Source organism: Musca autumnalis, unplaced genomic scaffold, assembly GCF_047663935.1.
Source record: "Musca autumnalis isolate F117 unplaced genomic scaffold, ASM4766393v1 scaffold_3, whole genome shotgun sequence".
Classification (NCBI taxonomy): Eukaryota; Metazoa; Arthropoda; class Insecta; order Diptera; family Muscidae; genus Musca; species Musca autumnalis.
The window spans coordinates 64,804,777-64,814,603 of NW_027411866.1; the positions used below are offsets into that span (position 1 = coordinate 64,804,777).

At 36.7% G+C, this 9,827-nt stretch overlaps 1 long non-coding RNA gene across 1 annotated transcript; it reads right to left on the bottom strand.

Moving 5' to 3' along the window:
- Positions 1 to 2,611: 2,611 nt before the first annotated feature.
- Positions 2,612 to 5,943, bottom strand: LOC141398001 (uncharacterized). The gene is made up of 3 exons (XR_012411584.1): positions 5,833 to 5,943; positions 3,218 to 5,353; positions 2,612 to 3,151 (listed from the first exon to the last, which is right to left on the bottom strand). It is a non-coding gene; the product is annotated as an uncharacterized lncRNA (long non-coding RNA).
- Positions 5,944 to 9,827: the final 3,884 nt, after the last annotated feature.

The window sequence follows — 9,827 nt, forward strand, 5'->3', positions numbered from 1 at the left end:
CAAGTACGGTAGTTTTTGGTTTTCTTCCAATTCGTGGGTAAATTGAATGTTTTTGTTAAAAGAATTCAGTTTGTTTAGCGTGTTGTCAATTTCAGTTTCTTTCACTATGCAGAAAATATCGTCTACGTACTTCGTTATTAATTTCGGCTTATCCGCCAGTTTATCTATTACAGCGTCCAATAATTCCTCCATTACGATGTCCGCAATGATCGGTGACGCAGGCGATCCATTTTTTCTGCTCGTACATTTTGTCATTATATAAAAAATATCTTGAAACTTTTATACAAAGAGTCAATATTTCTAAGAACAAATCTTTCGGTATTTTTGTGTGTTCGCTAATGAGATTCCATTTTTCTGATATAGTCCTTATTGCCATTTTTTTCAGAAATGCTGCTCATAATAAATACACCCAGTGATATCAAAATGAATTATAAAACCGATACCGACCACTGTGCACAAATATATAGACATTTAATACACAAGCACTCTCGACAAAAAGAAAAAACTAAGTTGCAATTAGTTTAGCTCAAAACGGCATCTGAAGCTGTTGCTTTTCTCATTAAATGTAATTTTTGTGTTATAATTGTTTTATTTTTCAAATGTTAATTTGCGTTTTTATTGTGTTTATCCCTGAAGATGGTTGACGATGTCAACAGAAATATTGGAATAAAAATTTGAAAACAAAAATAAATAACGTTTTTTACTGACCTTAAGCAGAAATAACATCAAACAAAAAATAATAATAAACTTTAACTTAACTTTACGATCTCCACCATGATTCATTTTCTCTCACTGACTACGCTTTAGTAACGAATGGGGACTCAGTTTTAAAGAGCAATCAGTTTTCAGAAATTAAATGTTATACTCTTTTATTATTTTATTTTTCATGAATTACAAATTTCAAGCGAAGAAGCTATACATATGTAGCTTGTCTGTGGCTGACATACAGTATGCAAAACTCATATTCGAACATCCCTCAAAAAATGACAAAAAGTCGGTATTTATAGCATATATGGCAGAAACAAGTGCATTAGTTCATTGGATGGGAAATATTTAAGAATAATTTACATGAAACCATAGCACAATTACCAAGGTAATAGTGTCACGCCAACTGAAACAAAAATATATTTTAACCAGTTCCATGATTAAATGGTAGATGGCGCTCAGAGTCGAGGAAAAATTCATATTCGAACTCCTTCAGAATAAGAAGGTGAAGGTTATGACAGTAACAAAACATATGTTCTTGTATTTACATTTAAAACCAAAATAAATAAATTTTTTGATATTTGTGTGCTCAGTGGGCATATTCGGAAGGTTCGGAAGGTTGTACTTTTTCGGACAAAGCAGCCAACATGGAAGTGTTGAAGAGACCAGGAGAAATGGTACAAACACGAATACCTTGAGTGCTCAAATGACGGGCAATTGGCAAAGTCATACCAACAACAGTAGCCTGAGGTAGTACCGTCACACTAATCAGCCAAATCCAAATATATACTTGGCAAATTCAAGAGCAGTGGTTACATCCTTCTCAGAACAAACATCTACGGGTATAAAAAAAAAACATTGTCACCTAATTCCTTGGCGACTTCATTACTCTTGGATGAGCCCAAATCGGTCATGACAACACGGGCACCCTGTTTGGCCAAACGTTCAACGGTGACACGTTCAAGTAACTAGTGCAACAGCGTTCTTAACAATGTTTTTTTTTTGGCTTTTTGTTTAAAAATTTGGAAACTTGGAATTTGTTTAAACTACCGAGCAGCTTCGAAAACACCTTGAAGTTTTAGGTTGGCTCATGGCCAGCTTGTCACTTCAATAGTAAGACACATTTCTTCCAGTTGGAGGTTTGGACTATTACCTCACGTTGTGGAACTTTTCAAAACTTAGCGAAGACTACTCATGGCCAGCTTGTCACTTCAATAGTAAGACACATTTCTTCCAGTTGGAGGTTTGGACTATTACCTCACGTTGTGGAACTTTTCAAAACTTAGCGAAGACTACAGAACTCAAATCGCAAATGCATCGCAAAAGTCGCAAAGTCGACGAACGCGAACACTATATTCAACGATGTCAACCCCATTCGTAACAATCCACTTTATAAGGAGATGCCTCTTACTAGACCAAGGAACATTTAAATCATACACATACATATGTATACTTGTATCTTAGAAATGTATTCTAAATTATATATCGTCACCATAAATGCCCGAAGGCGTTACCCACAAAATCAAAACTTTACAGGAGAAGCAAAAAACGTTATAAAATGAAAACTGTTTTATGGAATATAATTCTTATGGGGGCGAGTATTCGGGATATTATCAATCCTATACGAATGGGAGTAATAAATGAAACCAAAACAGCGGAAACGCTTGGTTTTTGGATCTGTCATTACAACAAATTCTGCAATATTACCATTTCTAAATGCCATTTCTTGTTTTTGAATGTAGAAGCTTGAAATTGCCATAGCATGTATTTTAACTTTATGTATCAGATCCCAACAAAAAACGAATTTCAATTTGCGTGTGAGTTTCGTCTTCGGGCATTTTTGGTGACGATATGTACGTACGTACATGGAAATGTTTACAGCACAAAAATACAAGAAATTATAAAATTAAAGTTTTAACATTAATGGGAACGCCTACTTTTATTACTGTATTCCATAGGAACGCATTAATGAGGAAGCGACATGAGTCGGGATTCACTGCCCAAAGAGGGTTCGTTACTAAAGATTTCCTTTTTCTAAGTGTGGTTCAAATTTTCTCGTTTTTGACAGTCATTGGTTGTTGTATAATATTGATATTAGATTAGTGTCCGGATTGGCTGCAGCAGTGTTTTTATTTATGTTTGTACTATCATTTTCTGGATCTCGGTCTATCTCCAGTTCAAGGAATGTGGCTACTTCGATGGGTGTAACCACAAATCTAGTGGGGTTAGTAGAGTAAGTTTGGCAGGACTGTGCAGATGTTATTCATGGTGTTATTTGTGATCTAAAATGTTTCATTATCTGCATCCCAAGTATTGTCGACATCAGCGGACGACATGAACATGCTGTCGAATGTGACCCTTACAATTTTAGTGGCGGATATTTGCATATCCCTCGCGTGGAAAAAGACGGTTTTCTGGGCATTGGCATATTTGCTGTGACTTGCGTCTGTAAAAGAAATATTAACATATTATATCATTTTGTGAAACCAGCTTGACCCTATAACATACATACCTTTTTATTTCTTTTTTTGCTTCATCGTCAGAGGAATCTTCATTTTCTTTACTTTTACTTCACTTTGGAAAGTGGATGCATAGGACGGACAAGGCTAAAGACCTTCTTGTGTGGACAAAGGATTGCCCCGCTGATTTCTTTAAATTTAAGAATGCGGGACAAATCGGCGATTGCCGTCTTGGTTTGAGAAAGACTTCATTAAGGCGAGCGAAAGAAGATGACGAAACAATCAACATGGCCCCCAGGATACCATTTCAAAAACTTCTTCCTGTTAACACGCGTAGCTTCAATGCCGGTTATATTACAGAAGCAATTAATACGTCATTTTCAAACCTAAAAGTAGGGCTATTGTTTAGACCTGTATGCGTTTGAGAAAGATAACAGCTTGCTTGGTAGGACCCTTAGATTGGACAAGGGCTGGGATGCCAGAAGCAGTAATGGCACGGTCCAAAGCGTGTCGGCTTTGGTTTACATTGACCTATGGGTGCCAACGGCGAAAATATTAGTAGGACCGATCATGCCACCTCCACCGCAAATGTTAGGTTAGGTTAGGGGATGTGCAGTCACTAATTGTGACTGCGTCACTCGGAGACCTTCCGGTCCATTGTGATCATCCAGTAGAAAAGATCTACAGGAAAAAGGAGGTGAAAAAAAGGGAGGATAGGGGAAAAAATAAAAAGAGAAAGTTGTTAGCGCAGTGAAAGAACGAGTAGATTACAAGAATGTTTAAGAGTGGAGTGATCGTTTTAGAGTAGAAGAAAAATTTATTTTTAATGGTAGGCAGAATAGTTGAATTTATTTACGCGTTCAGGTTGCGCTGTCCAAGCCACTTCAGATTTTTGATAATGTTGTAGATCACAGCAGGCTCCACAGTTGAGTAGAAAGTTAGACACGGTGGGAAGTGAGCACCTACTTACCTATGCCGTCTACCAGCCATTGCTGGACAACGACACAAGATGTGCTCGATCGTCTCCAACTCCTCCTCGTCCTCACAGAGTCTGCAGTAGTCAGTAACATCCTCATCCCATTTGTTGGTATGGGCCCTGATGTAGCAGTGTCAAGTAATGACTCCCGTCGTTACTCTAACTTCAGCTTTACTCAGGTTCAGCAGAGAGTTCGTTCTTTTGACTGACAGAGACGGCCATATGGATCTTGCCACAATGCACCTAGGTTCATTATGCCACAATTCACTGGCTCTTTCGCCAGAGAACGTTTTAAAATTTTGAAAGAAATGACAAATGGGTGGTTTGATAGAGTCAGCGATAGCTAGGTCTGTGGACTGCGATCCTCGCCTAGCTAATTCGTCTGCTCTTTCATTACCCAGATAGTCGCGGTGTCCTGGTACCCAGCATAGCCGGAAGCCGTTAGTTAGCGCTCCCAAGGCTGATCTACACTTAAGGACGACATCGGATTTGATGTTGCAAGATTTGATGGCTTTAAGAGCCGCTTGGCTATCCACAAAGATAGTCACCGGTTCAAAGATTTCTGCATCCAAACTTTTTATCAATTCCGCTGCCTTCCAAATCGCGAAGATTTCAGCCTAGAAGACACTACAGTTGCTGTCTAGCCTGTAGGTGTACTCAAGAGATAGCCTTTCACAGTAGACGCCAGCCCCGGTACCTTCCACCATCTTGTAGCAGTCTGTATAGAAAGCCAGACCGTCCAAAGGGGGGTTACTGCGGTTCCAGTCATCTCTACTAGGTATAACGACGTCTATACCGTCAAATTTCAGGACTGGTGATATATAGTCGCTCAGTTTTCCGCGTTGGTTTACATTTATGCCTGATTCATTCAGGATACAACCATGCCCATAGGCACAACTGCGCCAGAGATCCTGTTCATGCAGCTGTAGGGCACTGCGAGTTGCCTGACACTTAATGCTGAGACTTAGCGGTTTTAAGTTCAGCATTGCGTTCGGAGCAGCCTGTGGTGTGCTCCTTGTGGCTCCAGTTATGAGGATCGAGGCTGCTCTTTGTACCTTGTCGAGCCTACCCGATGTCGATTTTTGGCGCAGTGAGTGCCACCTCACAAGAGAACCATAGGATAAAATGGGTCTAACCGCAAATGTTACCGGATACGAAAAATACATGCAACATCACGACCAGTACTCCATGATTCAGTATAGGGTTTGGTGACCTGTAATAAGAGCACACATTCAATATATATAAATATAAACCCATTCACCTTCGCTACTAGGGGTAGATAAGTCGACTTTCGATTAATCGATTAGTCGACTTTTCGGTTTAAAAAATCTAAAAATCGATCTCGACTTTTGAATGTAGAGAAAATCGAAAAGTCGACTTTTCATGGTCGACTTTCGATTTTCCTTAACACGATTTTTAACACAACAACTTTTAAAATGACACCCTCTGTTGACAATAATATCTATCAAAACAGCTCTAAAATCGATTTAGTCGACCTTGATCATAATCGAAAAATCGACTTTAGTCGACTTTGATCATAATCGAAAGATCGAAAAGTCGAGTTTTTAGTTAGTGTTGAAAATCGAAGGATCGAAAAGTCGACTTTTCAGTTGAAGGTAAAAATCGAAAGATCGAAAAGTCGACTTTTGACTTCGATTACGCATCCCTATTCGCTACAACCTAAGTACTTACCGGCTTGCTCGCTGACAACTAGAAAATGTTGTTTGATTCGTACCGTACAAGAAGGTGTTACACCATTAACAATAATTGTGGCATTAATCATACCAAACGTCAAATTTGTCCACAATAACGCATTACTGTGAATTGTTTGTTTACCTTTTTGTGATTTTATTCACAATAATGCATTTTGACAACTATTATGATAGTCAGCTGTTTTTGCGTTGTACCCATGGTGGAATAAAAAGGTGCATGGCACAATAAAACAGGGACAGCGGGAAAGACAGCTGGTTATCACACTAGTTGGCAAGATACATTATTGTGAATAAAATCACATCACAATTTAGCATCTTTTGAGTCTAGTGCATGGCGAAATAAGAAGGTGTTACATCGATAACAATAATCGGGCCATTTACCACACCAAACGTCAAAATAACGCATTACTGTGGATTGCTTGTTTATCTTTTGTATGTAATTTTATTCGCAATAATACATTTTGACAACTTATGTGATAATCAGCTGTTTTTGCCGTTGTACCTTTATTATTGTGCCATGGTCTAGTGATACAACGATATTCTTCTTGTTGGTGATTTCTATTATTGCTCTGTTCCCAGAACCTGCAAGAAGCTACTACGATAACATTTTATCCTTTCTGTTATCGAAAAAAAAAAATAGTAAAAATTAGTAGATTCTTGCAGTACTGGAACCGACCATATGATATACCCATCTCTCGGAATTATATGAATTTCCGTCATATGCTTACAAGGTGTAACTTTGAGGTTCTTCATAACAATAGACCTACACTTTACGATCTCCACCATCACCTTGAGCAAGTGAATAATTTTTATTTGGATTGGGGATTACGAAACGCATCCGGAATATGCAAACGGTTCGTGGTTCCACAAATCAAGAATATGAAATTAAATTAAATTTGAAAACTCTTTAAAAAAAAAAAAAAATAATAATAAATAATAAAATTAAAATAATACATTATAATGTTAAATTCACTCGTAAATGTTTTAAAACTTTTGTTGCATTGTATGTTTTTTATAAGTCCCAATAAAATTTAACTTAACTTTACGATCTCCGCCATGATTCATATTCTCTCATTGACTACGCTTTAGTAACGAATCGGGACTCTGTTTTAAAGAGCAATCAGTTTTATTTTCCTGCTGTAAACTCCCACCATGCATTTCTGTTAATTCAATATAATCTATGCCGTGTTCTTGAACCCTCTCATGTAACGTTTAGAGAGTATAACAGTATTAACATGGATTCTCTCCAGTTTGTGGTCTCTTGTAGTCGAAGCTCTGTTTCCAGAAGTGTAGGCTATGGGGTTCCGCAGGGTTCAATCTTGGGTCCTATTCTTTTCATATTATATGTTAATGACATTTGTGATTGTGTTTTCAATTCTGAGTATATATGCTGATGATATACAATTATTTTGCACTAGTTCGGGTAACTCAATTGCAAACTGTATAAACGCTCTTCATACTGACATCGGAAGAATCTGTAGCTGGTGCGATCTCAATAAAATCATTGTTGAAAACGCCAATTGTGGGGATTTTCACCAGAAAGAAGAGCGGTTGGTTCTTGTCGTGAGCCTCGAAAATATTTCAATAGTGGAAATATTTTCCTCAAGATTCATCCACTAAGGAATAATTCAATTTAAAAAAGGAAAGAAAATGCAATGTTTTAGGATTTTGGATATAAGAACGGTAATGGTTCTTTATTGAATTCGTCGAAATGGAGCGACTTCTTACCAGGAACAACAGTATTGGTTGATGCTTAGTAGACAAGTGTTTATTATGAAGAATATTACAATGTATGTTTAGTAAGGAAATTCAGAGAAAGAATGGGAGCATACAAGGTACTATTAGGGATGCCGAATAGAAATATTTCGGAATACTGAAAAACAGAAATAGGGTTGCCAGTTGGGGAAATCCGGCGTAAACAAGTGTTAACATAACAAAAACTAATTACACTCTATTTCATGTTTGTCGTGGTGACTTTCCTTCGTCCATTATAATTCAAAATAATTCTGGAATCTGTTAATTGTTTGGGGTTTGAGATTGATCTTGGCCTCAACTTTACACGCCACACTTCGCGTGTATGTTCAAAGGTGACTTATACATTAAGGCAGCTGTACAGCCTTGACGTAATTTTCCTTTGAGTATAAGGCGCAGGTTGGCCCTAACTATTTTAATGCCTAACATCCTATATGGTCTCGAGATTTACTCTAATACAACGGCTGCAAATATTGGAAAGTTGCATTATTGTTTTAATTGTATCTTAAGGTTCATATATGGCTGTAATGCGAGAAATAATTGTGATTATTTTAGCTCACAATTGTTGGACTGTACTTTGGATGCTTTTATTAACTTAAGATGTGTCTATTTCTTGTATTGCTTCATTAAGTGCAATTGCCCATCATACTGGGTAACTCAATAACATTTTTGCATTCAAGTAGGAATACGCAAATATTATTAGATTCTTTTCACACACAGTAATGGAGAAATCATTCCAAATCAGGATTTGGAATGGTTTGCCAAATTCTCTGAAAACCTTTTTATTGCAACCGAATACTTTCCAAAGGCGATTACTTCATTATTTGCACTTCTTTTGTCGAGCTATAATATAATTTTTTTGTAATCTCATTCCTTCTGACTTTTTCTCATATCATTATCATAATTACAGTTAGTTATAAAATATTGTGCGTTAGGTTTATGCCATGTTCATACCAGCATTTGAATAACGTCGTTCGTTCTCATAATTACGTACACGAATTAACCCGTTCAAACGACATGGTACACAATTCATACCAACATGATTCATATTTTCATAGTTTTTGTTTACTGATTTTAAAGAAAGTTTCCGCCAAAAGACGAGTAAAGTTAAATGATGTGAACTGAAAAAATATTTGTCCTTCTTTCAGATATCTATTTAATATTAAATTATATTAGTTTCATTCATGTTTTCTATTTTTTCTAACAATTTTGGTGTTTTCAGAATATATTCAAATTTTTCTATTTTAAAAATTAACGAGAGAGGAACCTGCCAAAATAACTTTTTGGTATACAGACTTTCCGGCAGGCATTTGATTTTTGTTTCTAAATTTGCACGCGAATTTGAAACGATGGACAAGAAATGCACGTGCAATGAAAGAGAAGACACAATTTGCTATGATTTGAAGGTATACTAGTTGTTAAACCGTTTACTTTTCATTCATATTTTGCAGTTTTTCTAAAAATGTTTGGGTTTTTAATAAATTTTTAAATTTTGTTTTTTCCTGACATAATTAATTTATTTCGATAAATTCTCTCATTTGTTAGAGATGGGACATATTTTATCGTCGTTCTGAGAATAGTTTAAATTGAACAATGTACAAAAATCGTTGTTCGTTCTCAAAATTTTTTATGGGAAATGAAGTAATTACATCGAAATTTGGGGTCGAACAACGAATAGAGAGCGAATTACCGTCAGTCTGAACAATGCATTAGAATGTAAGTTATTTTTTTAATTTATTATATATTGAATTCTGTTACTCATAAATTCCTATCAAGGTGTTGTCCGTAAGGGCGTTGGCTGATTAAATAAATGCATACATAAATAAAATAAAAACGCAATATCAAACTCGACGAACGTTCTTATCGACATCACCAGATCCGGCAAATCGTACATTGAAAAAATTTTCACCTTCTCAACCAACGAACTCGGACAGCAAACAAGATGTGTTCTCATGGAGCAAGTTGGGCGTATGCTGGATAAGAAATTGAAGGACGTCGCAAAGAAAGAAGACGTTGCGGCTATAAAGCAGGAAGTAGAATAGCTGAAGGCTGAAAAGGTTAAATTGAAAAGTGAACTAGAGAAGCTATCTAGCCGTATCCAACTCATTGACAGACGTAGCCGGTCTTCCAATGTAGTGGTGAGTGGGTTGACGTGTAATAACACTTTACCCGCTAAGACGACATTTGAGAGAATATGTATAGATGAATTAAGAGTAGAAGTTG